This window comes from Triticum aestivum, chromosome 7A, assembly GCF_018294505.1.
Source record: "Triticum aestivum cultivar Chinese Spring chromosome 7A, IWGSC CS RefSeq v2.1, whole genome shotgun sequence".
NCBI classification, from domain to species: Eukaryota; Viridiplantae; Streptophyta; class Magnoliopsida; order Poales; family Poaceae; genus Triticum; species Triticum aestivum.
The window spans coordinates 693968961-693985742 of NC_057812.1; the positions used below are offsets into that span (position 1 = coordinate 693968961).

At 46.1% G+C, this 16782-nt stretch overlaps 2 long non-coding RNA genes and 2 pseudogenes across 2 annotated transcripts; 1 reads left to right on the forward strand and 3 right to left on the reverse strand.

The window, feature by feature from the left end:
* Nucleotides 1-4276: 4276 nt before the first annotated feature.
* LOC123154850 (uncharacterized) lies at nucleotides 4277-11579 on the reverse strand. The gene is made up of 3 exons (XR_006477091.1): nucleotides 11569-11579; nucleotides 6599-6601; nucleotides 4277-4413 (listed from the first exon to the last, which is right to left on the reverse strand). It is a non-coding gene; the product is annotated as an uncharacterized lncRNA (long non-coding RNA).
* A 34-nt stretch (nucleotides 11580-11613) lies between these two features.
* Nucleotides 11614-14812, reverse strand: LOC123154851 (uncharacterized). Its single transcript, XR_006477093.1, has 4 exons — nucleotides 13200-14812; nucleotides 12329-13106; nucleotides 12065-12239; nucleotides 11614-11982 (listed from the first exon to the last, which is right to left on the reverse strand). It is a non-coding gene; the product is annotated as an uncharacterized lncRNA (long non-coding RNA).
* A 73-nt stretch (nucleotides 14813-14885) lies between these two features.
* On the forward strand, nucleotides 14886-15607 carry LOC123149911 (nuclear transport factor 2-like; annotated as a pseudogene).
* A 1013-nt stretch (nucleotides 15608-16620) lies between these two features.
* The window catches only part of LOC123153750 (alpha carbonic anhydrase 7-like), a 3588-nt pseudogene continuing 3426 nt past the window's right edge, over nucleotides 16621-16782 (reverse strand).

The following is a 16782-nucleotide window of genomic DNA, read 5'->3' on the forward strand; positions in this document are numbered from 1 at the left end:
AAAACTATGAAAAAAATATAGCTATGAAAAAAAGAAAAAAAGAAAAAAAGAAAAAAAGAAAAAAGAAAAAAAGAAAAAAAAACTATGCCGACGGCAAAGCCGTCGGCATAGCTGCGGCATAGGGCAGATGGCCGGCGCGCCGCGGATCGGTGATGTGGCATCTATGCCGACGGCAGCCGTCGGCATAAGTGGTGGTCGGTGCGCCTCGGATCGATGACGTGGTTAGGGCATCTATGCCGACGGCCTCCCGCCTCAGCCGTCGGCATAGATCGGACGCCGTTAGACGCACGTCACGGCGGGATCGCCGGGCCCGCAACTATGCCGACGGCCGATATATGCCGACGGCGGCTGTAGGCGTAAGTTTGGGTAAGCCGACGGCCGTTCTAGGCCGACGGGGCCGTCGGCATAGGTCTGAATAGCCCGACGGCTTTATTACGCCGACGGCCTGGATATGGCTGTCGGCATAGCGCAGACAAGGCCGACGGGGGCCGTCGGCATAGATATGGCCGTCGGCACTGGGCCCTGTTCCGGTAGTGCTGGTGAGAGCCTCTCTCCACGACTTGCTGAATTTGTTATGCACAATGTGCAGATCTGATCTGTCCTCCCCCACGGTTTGTTAGGCATTGGGATTTCTCAGAAACTTGCTATAGTCTTGTAGAAACTAGTAGAAACTCTGAAGACAGTGGTAAAAGATGGTCTGAACTCTGAAGCTAGTAGAAACTACTGTTCCCCCCATTTCTTTTTCTTATTCCAGATAATTCAATTCCTCCATTTCTTAACACTTTGCTGCCAGTAGAAATTATGGACCTAAAAAGCCAAACCAAGTTCAGTCATCTCATTTCACCTTTGCAGATATTACACTAAGTTTCTTCTAGCCAATGAACAGAATTCAGGCTACAATGGACAGTGGACAGTGCATAAAAGCTTAGTTCCTTGCACATTTATATTGTTTTGGGTTTTGCATTATTGATGCTGTCATTATAATCTTATTGACCATTGGTCTGCCACTTAACTTCCACATTATATATGCTGATTCAGCCTATGATGAGCTGCGGCACCCGGATGTCGACGCGGAGTAGAGAAATATCGGAGCTGGAGTATAGAGAGTTCACTTTTTCACAAGTTTCGCCGCCTCGGATACGATGGCAGCAGAAATTTTGCCTGTAGATAGATAGAATAGATATAGGTTGCCTCCTTCACAGTTCACCTCTTCAGAAGCGTCACCGCCATGGGCACGACAACATGAGAATTCAGAACAACGCCTTGAAAACCCAGCAGCTCGTGTGTTTCGGCTAGCTAAACTCGTTCCATTCTCCTGACAAGAGGAACCTGTCTGTTTTGCCCTAGCAGTTCTAAAGCTTCACAATCTTTTTTTCTGAACATCCTTATGTGCTTTACCCCTGAACCCGATTCTTACAAAAAGTAATCGTCAAATGGATTGAGCAATATTAGGTTGGTAACATTCAGGGATATTCAAACTTGTCCTTTCTTGAGCTCTAGCAATGGTTGCAACAGAGACAGTAGCTGGATAGTCAACCATAATCATATGCTTGCAAGTGTTTTTCGAATCATAACGGCATTGGCAGTTGGATGAGTTATCTGACTATTTCAGTCCTTGGTACGTCATTGGCAGTTGGACACAGCACAAGGTTACCTGCAGGCACTGGCAACTCGTGTGTTTCGGTCTTATTATTCCAGTCCTTGGTACTCAAGTCAAGTCAACCATAACCAAATTCTTGCCAGTTTTTTCCTTTCTTTTGATGGCACTCATAGTTGGATGAGTTGTCGAGTACCCAACAATAATGATATCGACGCTATCTAGATCGCAATATGGATTAACATATGCATGAACACGAACTAGTCAAGCTCATTTATTAAAAAAAACATATAAACAATTAAATTATTTCAAAAAATTGATTTCAGTTATTTCAATTTCATATTTTAGTACTTGAAATTGGACCTTTCAAATAATTGAAATGGCCTTTTGAAATAATTGAAATGGGTCTTCTGAAATAATTGAAATGACTCTTTTGAAATAATTGAAATGTGACTTTTGAAATGACTAAAATGGGTCTTTCGAAATAATTTAAATGGCCCTTTTTAAAATAATTGAAACATGTATTTTAAAATAATTCAAATGGATCTAAAAAATGAAATAAGTCTTTTTTAATAACTGAAATTGGTAGTTTGAAACCATTGAAATGGGTGTCTAGAAAAATATTATAATTAGTCTTTTAAAAAAATCGGTATTTCAAAATAATTGAAATGGGTCTTTTGAAATAATTGTAATGAGACTTTTAATTTAATTTTTTAATGAGGCTTCAGAATCCCTTTTTTGAATTAATAAAACAGCTGAAATCACTTTTTGAAACAATGGAACAATGTATTGTTTTATGAAAACTGATTTCAAACATAACTAAAACAGCAAAATAAAAATCAGCCAAATATGTCCAAGTTTGTTCTTGTTTTGAGGTCTTCTTGGTACGAATTCGAAAGGCGGTCTGCAGCTTGACTTCCTCATTATTTCTGCAGATTCAGCCATGGATGCGCTCCGGCCCCCGGATGTCTATGCAGAGTAGAGAAAGATCAGAGCTGGAGTCCTGACACGATGAAAGCAGAGCTGGACGCCTACTTTTGCCTATAGATAGATGGAATAGATATAGGTTGAGAAAACACAGCAGCTGTTGTGCTTCTTCTACTAGCTAAACTAATCCTGAAAAAAAATACTAGCTAAACTTGGTCTTTTCTCCCGACGGAAAAGGGAGAGGGGGAAACCCCTGTCTGTTTTGGCCTCGTAGTTCAAAACTGCTGAAGGTGTTGAGTCCAATGGCTGAACAATGTTTGTTGCGATGCTGGTTGTATAGTCATTGCATTGTCGCCCTTCTGGTATTCATCTCCATGATGTCATTTCTATCATTTCTTTTCACTGTAGGGGTAACTGAAATGAGTTGATGATCCAGCTGCAAAAAATCAGATCATGCATTTCGCGTAACTGAAAATGCAAGGTTTTTCTTGCAATGAGTTGAGGGTCTTATATCCATTTTGTCGATCCCCGCCATAGTGCGACCCACCATTCGGTAGTCCTCGTCTTACCCGACATGTCTAGAACATCACCGAGCATCGCCATCCATCTCCACGCCGGTGAGTCCTCGTCGCCGTCTGTTTTTTGGGGGATAATCCTTCATTTAAATGGGTACATTCCCATCTGTTATCGACCCATAGCCCCATAACCCACGCGTGCTTACCGCTTTGCTGATAATACGCCATCGAAGTCACTCCCAGTTTGATTAGTTTTGTTTAAATATTCAAGTAGGTAAATTTGACGGGCTATTTTAGCTCCAAATGAATTGATTTTTTGCTTAATTGTGCACTTAAATGCTCTTTCCAGTAGTATGCTTGCTAGAATTGTTCTTACTTTATATGCTATTGTATACTAGAATATTGTTCTTGCATCCTTCTTATTTAAAGTAAATTAGTACTCCCTCCGTAAATTAATATAAGAGCATTTAGATCACTAAAGTAGTAATCTAAATGATCTTATATTAGTTTACAGAGGGAGTATTATTTATCCTAGAGGGCTAAAATCTTGGTGGTGAGCAAGACTACCCCTGCAACCTCTCTGGTAAAGACAAGCTCTCTAAACTTATGCTTGCTACCATGAAAAGGATCTTGGTATTTTGCATGTGTTTGAAAGATTAAAAATGCATATTATACTTGTAATTTGCAAATTTTTCTGAAAGAAATAGTTTTGCTCCTGAAAGCAAAATGTCCAGGAAAAAAACAGTAACAGTTGAACTCAAAATTCCCGCCACGGAGAAAGCCCAGTTCGTACTCCGTATGCGCTCGCGGGCCGAAGCCCGTCTGCTCTCCGCCCACCATTCAATCCGCCACGTTTGTCTCAAAAAAAGTTTTTCAATCCGCCACGTCAGCGATCCGCGCTGAGGCGCATCCGGGCCGTCCATCACCCACAGCAGTGAACGGCTGAGATCGTGTCAAACCACTGGAGGCCACCGATCCGTGGCACGCACCCCTCCACCAATCAGAGCGCGCTCTCCCCTCCTATAAACTCGCCGCACCCCCGCCGCCTATTCCCCACCACTCCTACCTCCCAGCGAAACACCACACCTCTCCCCGTCGACGCAAGCAGCAGCAGCGGCACCCATGGTCCCCAAGGCGGAGAAGAAGCCGGTGGTGGAGAAGGCCGAGAAGACCACGGCGGGGAAGAAGACCAAGGCCGAGAAGAGGCCGCCGGCGTCCCAAGGAGGGCGGCCCTGACAAGAAGGGAAAGAAGAAGTCCAAGAAGAGCGTGGAGACGTACAAGATCTACATCTTCAAGGTGCTGAAGCAGGTGCACCCGGACATCGGCATCTCCTCCAAGGCCATGTCCATCATGAACTCCTTCATCAATGACATCTTTGAGAAGCTTGCCGGCGAGTCCGCCAAGCTGGCCCGATACAACAAGAAGCCCACCATCACGTCCCGGGAGATCCAGACATCCGTCCGCCTCGTCCTCCCCGGCGAGCTCGCCAAGCACGCCGTCTCTGAGGGCACCAAGGCCGTCACCAAGTTCACCTCCTCCTAGATGGGCTGCTCCCTGCCACGCTGGCCGATCGATGCCGCTCTCTAGTTAGTTAGCTGTTCCTACTGTGTCATCTTGTAAGTTTCATGAACTGGAGAAATAGTAACAGTGCTGATTTATTCTGTTTTAACTGTGTATCATGTTCAGTTTTTACCATGGTCCCTACATTTCTTGAGAGAGTTCTTGCTATGATCTTGCTTATGTGACTTTATCCTTGTTTTCTCTGTTCGTGTATGAGTGAAATTCAGATTCTATCCAGGAGCTCTGCATGAATAGCAGTTTCTGCACATCACACTGTTTCCAGGTTTTGTACAGCAGCTGCATTCTCTGTCTTTAAATGTCTTATTTTAGCAACACTCCTGGCTGTCGATGATTGATCTACTGAAACGGTTGCAGCACCTGTGAATACCCGGATGTCGATGCAAAGTAGAGAATGATTGGAGCACTACTCCTGGCTGTCGCCTTCTTGACAGTTCACCTCTTTGTTTTCTGTCAGTGCGCCTATGTTTTCTCCATCTTCACGACATGGCGATCTTGAATCGTTGATTGTTTTATTTCACACTATCTTAACCAAACATACGTGCTCTTTGGCGAGAATTTCTCTGCCTCTGTAACAGCAAACTGTATTAGTGTACTAGAGGCTGGAGGCATGTTGAAACTGAATGTTTCTCACGTACTCCCTCCATTCCAAATTATAGTGTGTCCGCGCTTCCCAGATCGAACTTTGACCATAAATTTAACGTGCGAGACCGATTGCGGCGGACGAAAAAATTACATAATTAAAAACTTCTTTCGAATACGAATTCACTGATATAATTTTTGCTCCCACCGCAATCGGTCTTGATAGTTAAATTTACGGTCAAGGTTGAAGCACGGGGATAGAGGAAGCACTACATTATGGAATGGAGGGAGTAATTGTTTGTTTGAACAGCTCCAGTGCTATCTCTTTGCCATCTTAGAGCATCTCCAGCCGTTGGCCCCCCAGGGGGCGTCTAAAAGCGCCGCCTAGGAGTGAGCCGGCGCAAAAAATGGCCCTGGGGCGAGTCAGTGCCCAGCCGCCGGCCTGCAGGGCCGCCCCCAGGTGCGTATTAAAATAAAAAAAGAAGGACCGTTCGGCGAAGTTATGATAAAAACTAGTTAAATTTCGGCCAAACATAGCAAATTTCGGTGAAATTCGTGCATTTTCATTACATTAACCTAATCTAAAAAAGAAAGGGGCTGAAGTCGTCGCCACCATCGTCGTCGTCGGCCTTCTCCTCCTTGACGCGGGCGCCCCTGCTGGACCCCTGCCCGGCGTCGCCATGGCGGACTGGCGGCGGTGCGTCGTCGTCGTCGTCGTTGTCGCATAAGACGACGACCCCGTCTTCATCGCGGCCGCGTCGGCGCTCCTCGAAGCGGCGTAGGGTGGCGCGCTGACGCTCCTTCTCCTTCTCCCGGCGCGTCGTCGTCATCGTCGCTGTCGCATAAGACGACGACCCCGTCTTCATCGTGGCCGCGTCGGCGCTCCTCGAAGCGACGCAGGGCGGCGCGTTGGCGCTCCTTCTCCTTCTCCCGGCGCGCCTTCTCCATCGCAATGGAGTCCTAGCGCGCCCATTCTAGGGCCGTGTCGTCGTCGTCGAACTCCGCCTTCACCAGCGCCAGCCCCGGCTCCATCTTTGGCTTGACGAAGCACGGAGGAGCCGACAAGGAGGAGGCGCGCCGGCCGCCCTCGTTGATGACGATGCCGACGCTGCGAGTGCGCCGACCGATTGGCGTCTCCGCCGCGGGCTCGGCCTTGACGCTGAGAAGCGCCGGAGAACCGGAGGAGTGGGAAGATGAGCGAGAGGAGAAAGACGAGGAGGAGGCGAACCTCCTTGGCGCCCATGCGCGTCGGTGTTGCGACGGGGTGGCCCCCGTCGCAGGATAGGTCAACGGCGGGTTGTTGCCGCCGTCGAGGTACGCCAGCACGCCATCCAGCGTGCGGCCGGGGACGCCCCACCACAGGTGGCGCCCCTCGCTGTTCTTCACGCCGCCGACCACCGGCTCGCTGTTGGTGGAGGCCAGGCGCTGCTGCTGGCGGCGCTGGAAGTACGCCGCCCAAGCCGCGTGATTGCCGGCGGCGTACTGGGGGAGGGAGCGCTCGTCGTCGGTCAGGGAGGCGCGCGCGACCTCGACCTCCTCGGCGAAGTACCTGGGCTTTGCCACGGCGTCGGGTAACGGGGGAACGGGCACTCCCCCGTCGCTGAGCCGCCACCCCGTCGGCCCGGCGCGCATGTCCAGCGGCGCCGGTATGTTCGCCTGGAACAGGAGCCAGGACTCCTGTTCGCGAAGCAAACGGCGGCCGAAGCCGTTCGCCGCCGCCTCGTCTCCGGGGAAGCGCTCTGCCATGGCGACGGACTCGGCGGTGGTAGAGAGGGAGAGAGAGGGGTTGCCGGTGGCGCTCGGGAGAGGAAGACGGAGACGGAGAGAGAGGGGCTGGGCGGCGGCGAGGGGCGAGTCTGGTGTGGGCACAAGCGACCGCCGGCTTTTATAGCCGCTTCGCGCCCGTGTGTACGTGTGCGAGGGAGGGGAGGCGTCGGTGCGCCGTCCCATGACGCGCCGCCCGTGAGGAATCAATGGCAAGGCTGACCGGCGGCAGCCTTGCCATTGATTCCCCGCGGGAACCGAGGCAGTTCGGGGAAGACGAGCCGCCGTGTCCCTGATGCGGCTGGCCCGCGGCTTTTTCGCGCCAAAACAGTTCGCCCCGGCGCCCCCAGCGCGCCGGGTTCAGCCTGAGTCCGCCGGCGCTGTTTTCGGCCCAGGCCGGCGAAAATCACGCTCCTGGAGACGCGACTGGGCCGTTTTTTCGGCGCCGGCGCAAAAAAAAACGCCTGGAAAGGCCTTCCCGGGGCGCGGCTGGAGATGCCCTTAGACCTAGAGACACAACTCTCCTGTCTCTAGCAAGTCAGAAACAACAAGGCCAAGTCAGACACAACATAACCAACATTTTAGTATGTTTACCCTATGCCGATTTTGATCCAAAATAGCACTGTAGCAGAGTAGCCATATGGCTTCTGATCGTCATAATTAATGGACAAACAAGTTCATAACTTTATATTTGGAGGTTGGGGAGGTTATGAAGCTCGCTTCAAACCCAAATGCCAACGCAGGAGGGAAGTCTTAGCTTCTTCGTCCTCATGCCATGACCGGTTTGAAGCAGCCCGCCGCCCGTACACTCACTTACCATTTCGGTTTAACAGTTTGTCTAATTCATATCTAAATGTTTTTTAAGGATGTTACATTTAAGCTTCTACAAACATATAATGCAGCAAAAAAAACTATGACAAAAAAAAAAGATCACAAATAGAGTGAACATCAGCTTAGATGTGACATAACTATGCCACATCTAGATGTGTCCTAGACAGACCCTTCGGTTAATCACCAGCGAGTCGAGAGATGTGACAACTATTTAATCACATGCCTATTAGTGCTACGGCTGTTCCTCCAGCTTCTTTAGAGCATCTCCAATAGGAGGTGTATATTTAGAGATGTAAAAATAGGCGTTGTATAATTTATATCATTAAAAAGTGTTTTTTACATCTTTAAAAAAATCACAACTCCAACAGATGATGTACATTTGGTGATGAAAAACTACTACTCCAACAGATGCTGTAATTGAAGATGTAAAACTAGTTCAACTATTACATCATTCAAAACATAATTCAAACATAGCAAGTTCATTTGAAGCAAATATAGTACATAAAACACAATTCAACATAAATATAAAACTACAACATCATAAAACTACTTGTCGATGTATCTAACTCTCCCACAACGCCTTGTTTGACGAGTACTCATCGGAGTCCCCATCCTCGAAGTCCTCCTCCTCCGAGTCGGACTCAACGGAGATCACAGTCGAGGGGCCGGCGGTCGAGCGATGAGAGCTGGTAGCTCGAATGGCTGGTGGCGCGGCTGTGAATCGGGTGGCGGATTGGCGTTGGCAGAGCGACTGGTGTGCAGTGCGAGAAGCTCGAATCGGGCGGCGAAAAAGCGGCGGCAGGTGTGTGGCTCGAATCTGTCGGCGGCACGACGGTGGCTGGGAGGCGGAGATGTGGTCGATTGGAGGCGGACAGCGGCAGAGATGTGGTGGAACCGACGCGGGGTGGGGGGGGGTGGAGAGGGGAATCTGGTGGCGGGACGGTGTGGCGTGATGCGATGGGGCGGGGCTGAGTGTTTTCCAACACTTAATAAGAAAAGGACTGTGATATGTGGCACACGTGTGCCACATTGCTAAAAGTACCACACGACTCTTCTCCCTTAGATCCCACCTCCTCCCGAATGACCACCCTCCTTCGATCCCATCTTCTTTAGTTTTTCTCGTGCTTGTAGTTTAAAATAGGCAAAAAAAATGGCATGGAAGGGGAATCAAACCCAGACCCTCTCATATATAACTGAGCTACAACATCCAACTGGGCTAGCTCACTTAACTGGTTACATACAACTTACATACTAGTTTATCTTCTTGAGATGACAATTAGCAAAAGAGGTAGTGATCAGTAACTGAAAATCCAGACCAACGGCCTCACTTGTACGGGTTTTAGAACAATGCACCCTAGTTCTATCATTTTTCTGCATGTTTCACACGGTTCACAAACCCCGGGCGTCCTCTTCACTCTTTTTTAGATGCAAAAATCATGATGTTTGCAGGTAAGTTATCAGGTACGAAGTTGTAATGTTGCCATGCTTTTCTTACTCAAGTTTTTGGGGTATGTTTCTCAATAGCTTTTTCCTTGTTTGTACTTAAATTATCAGGTATGGGCTTCGTATATTACCATGATATTTGCGGATAAGTTATCAGGGGTGTATTTTTCAACAACCCCTCCCCCTGTCAATGTTATCATGGTGTTTATACGTAAGTAATCAGATATGCGATGAGTAAATTATCACGTTATGTAGACAGAAGTTATCGCATGTTCATAAAAACATTCACTTGGGCAAATTTACTATGGTGTTTTGTATCATGTTTGCGGTGTGTAAATCATCATGCTAGGTACATAGAAGGTACTGCGTGCATGTTTTCAACAATTTTTACACCCCCAAATCAGAAAAGTTACCATGATGTTCATACACAAGTTATACACACAATTTATCGGGGTATGTTTCAACATCTTTTTCTCCGAGTCAAAAGTTAACACGGTGTTTTTACGTAAGTTATCATGTCCATGATGCGTGAATTACCATGCTATTTACATAGAATTACAGCGAGTATTATCTAAAACTTTCCCTATCCAAGGAATTACCATGGTGTTTGGACGTACATTACCGTGTTATTTGCACAGAAGCTGCCGGTATGATTATTCTCCTAGTTAAAGTTACCGAGGTGTTTGGAGGTAAGTTATCAGGTCTGTGAGCCGTATATTACCATATTATGTATAAATAAGTTAGCAAGGGTATATTTTCCAACAACTTTTTCCTAGGGGAAAAGTTATCATGGTGTTTGTATGTAAGTTATCGGTTATGAGCTGCTTATACTATCATGTTTTTTAAAAAAATAGCAGGGGTATGTTTGAACAATTTCTTTTCCAGGGTCGAAAAGTAATCATGGTCTTTATAGGCAGTTTAACAAGTCCGCGGTGCTTAAAATACCATGCTATGTACACAAAATTTGCCATTGTATGTTTACAACAACTTTTTTCTACCGAAGAAAAAAATATTGCGGTATTTTAGACGTAAGTTATCAAATCAATGGTGCATATATTATCGCGCTATTTACACGAAATTTATCGAAGGTATGTTTTCAACAATTTTTAGTCGCGACTCAAAATTACAGCGGTGTTTGTGTGTAAGTTATCTAGTCTGTCGTGCGTATATTATCGACTATTTACAGAGAAAATTACCGGCGTTATATTTTTCAATAAAAAATTTTGGGGTCAAATTTACCGCGGTGATGGTGCCTAAGTTATCAGAATCAATATTGGGAACATTTTCAAGGGGCAGTTTACTGCAAGTGAGAGAGATACCTACCCGACAAAGTATCATTCTTTTCAAAACTGCTTTTACTTTTTTCTTACCAAAAAAGAAAGATTGGGAGCAAATTCCATGAAAATTATAGCAGCAGATAGTAGTAGCATGAAGGAGCACAGGTGGAATTTGCTAACTAGCAAGCACGCAACATGTAGATAGCAGCTAGCTAGCCAAAATACTAGCATTCGTTGGAAACATAATTCAGGCATTCGTTGCACTGAAAAAAGAAAGGGCATGTGTTGCCCAGAATCAAAATACAACTGTCTCCTCTGTTTTCAATTGCTCTGGTCTTTCTCTGAAACTCTGAAGCTGGTCTCCTTTTGAAACACTGCATGTGCGTCCACTGAAATTGGAGAGCGAGAGAGATTGTGAGGGTCTCAGCCAACAGGAAATGGGGTTAAGATGGACTTGCTGAACTTGTGGCATCTATCGGCAGTAGTCAGACACCTACGCGACAACCCGGATGAACACAAATCATCAGATCGCAGGGTCGCTCAGCTAGGCTGTCATTGGTGACGAATCCAAGGGGGTGAGAGGGGGTTTCTAGTCCTAGCTAGGCAAACCTCAGTGTCGTCGTGGCCATCAAAGAGGGCGAAGAGGTGCGACGGAAGGCAGAGCGTGTCGGCGTCGAGCCCCATCCCGTCGAGGTCACGGCGCCTGGCGAGCAGGCGCACAGGCATGTCAGCGAAGCGCGGGACCGCGGCGCATGAGTCCCCCATCGTCCCGCCGTGATCCGGCGAAGGTCACCACAGTGGCAGCACGTCTGAGCGCATCTCTTTGGGCCGGCATGCCCTGTGGGACAAATCCACGCCAAGGACGATACCTGCGACAGTGCGGGGAGGAAGACGAGCAAAGGGGAAAGGGCCACGCGATTGAATCTGACGACGCTGGATGGGTTGACAGTTTTGCAATCGGGCACAGGGTTGCCAAATACATATTTCGATAAGAAAAATACCATATCCATAATGTTGTATTGCGATTTCATTATTTCATCTTTGAGAGAACACAAAAGCACACGCCAACAATAGCGATTTCAGTAAAAAGTTGCTTCCTATTGCTTATACACAGCTAGCATGTTAATGTTATGCCCTCTGTCCGTCTTACAGAAGGTAAAGCTTGGCATCTGGTGGAAGTCTCTTAGAGAGAGGATCCCTGACAATATCAAGGGCAGAGCTGCGGAGCGTCGGGAGAATCTCGTCTGGATCCAACAGATCATACCGTCTTTGAACTGTATCTACGGTCACAGTTTCTATCGCAGGGGCGTTTTCCACGACATGCAACAGGAGTTGAAGCTGGCCTTTCGTGGCTTTGAATCCTGTGACATGCACATTCTTCAGGTGTAGGTATTTGTGTTCGGATCGTGGAATGTCTTGTCTCGAAGACCCCTTGTATGCAAACCACATCGTGCAAGTGCCATCAAACTGCCAAGGTAGAACTAACACTAAGCATCCTGATAAAAGGTCATTTAAGCAGAATCCTTAACAAATACAGTTCCTTTATTACCTACAAAGGTGATCCGACAAGAAAATACTCACATGTACTTGCAAGTGTTCAATAAATGGAGCAGCCCTCAAAAGGGAAACCAAGTAGAGAATCTTGTCGTCGTGTTTATGATATACAGCCAATATTATGCTTGAGCTGCGGGAACATGTAACGGCTATCTGATGTCCAATGAAGTCTGAAAGAGAAAGAGCAAGTTGAGCTCAGCGAAAAAATAAAACCATATTGCACAAACTAGAAGCTTGTTCTAACAACGTACGTACATACCTCTAGCACTTCAACTGAAATTTTCAAAGTGAGGTTCTGAACATGTGGAAGCCCATTGAGAACCACAGCTGAACCACACCGAAAGGTAGAAGCACAGAAACAAATTTCTGCATTTTCCATCTCGGGAGCTTGATGGAGGGCAATAGGTATGCAGTCCCCTTTATACACAAAGGTGGAGAGCTTGGCAGCATGGAACTCTATCTTGGTGAACCCGCAGTATTTGACTCTCAGGTACTTCAGGTTGGACAATGGTCGCAGGACCACCTTTAGTTCATCGTCTAGATCACACCTGACTATGCTCAGCCTATAATGGGAAACCTGTGAACCGGGAAGGGGGTGGTTTCAAACATACAAATCTAAGATGAAGACATCGTAGACAGGATACACTTTCCTTGTCTAAAAGTTCAAATGGGAACCTGTAATGATTCCTATGTTTCCAAAATTCAGGTAGTGGTGCCAAATCAAAAGATAGATTCTTAGTCCGGGAGGACATAGCAAACCTTATCCAACTGTTGAGATGATAAACTAGCTTGCTCTCAAATACAAATTTGATCTCAAGATTGTCGACAACCTTGCTGTGGTGCCTTTTCAAGACTGCATTAATATGGTCTATGAACATCTGGGCATGTTGTTTCCCTCCATGCCTAGGCACATGATCCTTGCCGTTGAAACTCAGTTTGGGGCAAGTTGTCCATATAGATCTCCACTCGCTGGACAAAACACTAGACCGCACAGCCTCTTTTGCAGGTAAGTTTGATAAAATTATGCACATCACATCCTTGAACGAAAAAAGAAGGAAAGAAACCTATTAGTTTAGGAATCTATTTACCCTGAAAGTCAACTGAACATTTTCTTGGCAATTTGAACATACCTCTGGAAGATCTTTAAGTTGAACATTGGGCCTCCCATTGTCATTTATTGATCTTGTTGTTGGTTTAATATGGACATGCTTCTCTGCAATTGTTGCACTCGTTCGATGATTACCCATTCTAACGCTGACTGAAAAAGGTGATATTTGAGGAAAAAATAGGTGGATGGTGACCATGAGTTTAGATAGTGAGCAACACAGAAAAAATGCATCAGTTTGGTTGGGATAAGACAAGTGACAGAAACATAAGCAATAACACCACCTCCACTCAACCAAAACTTAATATGGACATGATCCATCTTGCATAATGCATATTCCATGTTTTCATAAACGTATTAAAAATGCAGCGCTAAGTCAAACCCTAGAAATCGCAGCAGAGCAACAGGGTGGAGACTTCCGTTGGCGGCTCGATTGGTCGTGGGAAGAGACGCGGCCGCGATTCGCCGGAGGAGACGAGGCAGACCGTGCGCCTCGCTGGGCCCTGTGGATTCAACGATAATTGGGCCGGGAACTTTTCCGCTCCTCCGGCGAACGTGGACCGGGCCGAAAGGTCAAATCGAGTTGCGAGCCTGCGGGACCCACCGACCCATCGCCCTCTCCCGTGTTGCTCGCAAACAATTCCCCGTTCGGTCTAGGGTTTTAGCCTGCGCCGGCCGCCGGCTGCTCCACCCGTGCTCGCCCCTTTCATGCCTGCCTACTGTGTAATATGTATCGGAGGGAGCAGTAATATTATTTCAGTTTACACCATTAATCCATAACTATTTCCTTTCAGCAATGGCAACGCAAGCAGGTCCTCGTCTTTCTCCTCAAGTGGCAGCCTTCGCTCCATCTCCATTAACAAAGCTATTTACATGCACCACGATCGCTTCGATTGACTTCTTTTTTTCTTGTATAGATTTGTGCCGTGTTTGTTGATCAATACTATCATATTCTACATTTGACACCAGACCAGGCGTACAAATTTTATCTAGACAGGAACACGATTGGCCGGCCACGTCCTAATGGAGTCGTGAAATTAAAACCATTAAGCTACGCATGACGGCCAACCAGCTATGCCACGTGGCGCAAGCTGGTTGGCCGCAGTGAGAAATCTTTTGTTATTTTTTTAGATGAAGGTGTGGATTATTTTTTAAATGTATTTTTTTATATGGAGATGAGGACCTCTGGTATTTTTTAAATGAAGGGTTATGCAAAGTGGCACTCGCTGATAGGCTGTTGTGGATTTTTTTCTTTTTTACTATTTTTTAGATGAAGGTGAGGACTTTTTTAAATGTTCTTCAAACAGAGGCGAAGACCCGAGGACTCTATGTATTTTTTTTTTTTAAAAATATGCGTACAACTTTCTCTCAAGCGGCGCCACCAGGTGGCGCCCCAATCACTAGTACGTAACAACACTGCACGTAAGTTCTGTCCTCTCTATGAAAATTAGTTTTGTTGCTACAAATTGGAGTATCAATCTTTTTCTACCAAAATATTCGCTGAAGAAACTTTATACGGAAAATCTTTACACGTAAAACTTCTAGTACATATATAATTTGTACCTACTAGCTAATTTAGACTGGCAACTACTCCCTTGATTTTAGCTAACGGCCATCAACTTGGACTAGTGCGTAAACTCTTTGTAGATTTTGTACGTAGAAGTAGCATTGCTCACCTTTATATACTTTGATTAATTCTTTTTAATTAATTCTACCCCTTGTGTGTTTGAACAACAGGAGATCAACAAATCATTAATATCTATGGACTTCAGCAAATACTTGACGGAGATAGACACCGCAGATGCAGTCTCATCTCACAATGGTGGTACCCTCATTGTTGTTACTGGATCGTTAACCACGGCTGATGGCGTTTGCACAAAATTTACACAGTCGTTCTTCCTTGCACCACAAGAAGGTGGCGGCTGTTTTGTTCTCAGTGACATATTTAGAACTATGCCTAAAACGTCACGACTTGTGATAAGTCAATCCGATAGTCAAGAAAATGACATCAAGGGGAATGTCGAATCTATAGTTGAATCAAGAGAGGCAGAGCGCGTGAAGACTGGCCTGGCCATGTAGTTGTGGAGAATAAGGTTGGAGAATTGGAACTTCCAAACCCCTCAGCTAATGGCACAACATATGAAGATTATAATGACACCGAGCCACTTGTGCAAGTGACCAAGGAGGATATAGAAGGGACTCATAATGCTTTTCCTCCTCCACCTCAACCTCATAAGGATGCTACTAGCAGCTCTTACGCATAGATCCTTAAAAAGCTCTAACTTCTAGAAAGATGACATCGCTCTTGACCTAGGAGGAATTGCCCAACTTAAGGCAGCTCACTTTGCTTAGTATTATGTGCTACTATCATAGCGCATGATATACTATTGTAGTTACTACATTCACATTGCATATTATCATACACTAGTGTTATCAATTTATTTATTTATTTATTTATTTATGGAATCCCAATACAAATTGTGGATATGATCTATTTCTTATTAGCTTATTCGTTTGATGTGCTATGATAATGTATCATAATCTGAAATATGGTAAAGTTACGATCCGGGGGGATACGCATGGGGCCTATGGACAAACATCACCATTGATTTTAATTTAGCCACCCCATGACATAAACCTACCCTCCCACCCCCAACCCCCGCGGTCATTTCAAGTAACTATCCCCTGATTTCCATGTCTTCCGTAAGATAATTTCGGTAATGAAATTCCTTATCATAATATGATACAACGTCATGGATGCTCTAGCCGCACTACCGCCTTGTCCTTCTATAGTACATCCTCCAACTATTTACATCAACATGTGTCCTTCCGATTCCTCCCATGGCAGCCACCACCGCTACAACCACGTCCTCGTTCCTCTTCCACTGCCACATTTTCTCGCCGGCAGCGGCAACTCTGAGCCCGCGTAGCTACCTCGCTTTCTACTCGCACAACCAACACTACTCTAGGATTTGCTTTCCATGCCATAGATGTGTCTGGGGTCGATCCCTCTGTGGCTTGCATCGCCCAAGAAAGGGGAAGCAGTTGAGTACTGTGGGTGCTGCTGGTGGGGCACTAGCGTTGTGTTATATAGTATGGGATGGAGAGGAGATGCTACTTCTCTGGTATAAGGTAATAAGGACCAGGTCGTCACCATCGACAACTGCTTCTTGGGAGAGGACACATACACAAAGGTTCTCCTCAATGTATGGCTCTTACAATGATAGCAATGCTCTCTGTTTTTAGTTTTGAGTGGTGATCTTTACCCGGGGGTCAGTGGTGGAGCGTGACACGAAAGTAAGTAGTGGCCAAATTCTAAGCCCAAAATGCTAGCACATGCCGAATAAGCCCAAAGACACGAGAGTTGACTGCATCAGGAGAGAATAGTTCATGAAAAGGGTTTGAGAAACAGAAGAATGAAATAGCAATGGGGCAAAAACTAATTCTTATGCCTTGACGGCCTCCCGGAGAAGCTCCAGCTAATGCCGCGACACGGTACGAACATGCAAAACCAGAGCAAAAATTTCAAAACACCAAACATGTAATGTAACAGGGCTTATGCAAGCATATAGCCTACCCGCTTGACGATGGTCCAGATGACCCCTTGG